This window comes from Penaeus monodon, chromosome 33 (assembly GCF_015228065.2).
Source record: "Penaeus monodon isolate SGIC_2016 chromosome 33, NSTDA_Pmon_1, whole genome shotgun sequence".
Lineage (NCBI taxonomy): Eukaryota > Metazoa > Arthropoda > Malacostraca > Decapoda > Penaeidae > Penaeus > Penaeus monodon.
Window position 1 is genome coordinate 12,494,909 of NC_051418.1, and position 325 is coordinate 12,495,233.

Consider the following 325-nt stretch of genomic DNA (forward strand, 5'->3'; position numbering starts at 1 on the left):
CTCAACGAACGCACATTGTCCATGGAGAACAAAGACTAACAAGCATATTTCATAAATATTTCAAAAAAAGAAAAAAAAAACAAGAAGAAGAAGAAAAAAAACACACTTCAGAAAATTCATTAAGTATTTAAAAAAAAAAATAAAAACAATACAACAATACTAGCAACACCAGAGAAGCAACAGCAAAAAAGATCAGCTCACATGCAACGGAACCAGACGAACGCATTTCTCACTCCTCATCCTTGTTATCATTCTTTTTATCATTTATTTATTCATCCTTTTTATCGGGGGCGTAAACCACGATGAGAACCAACCAAGAAAATAC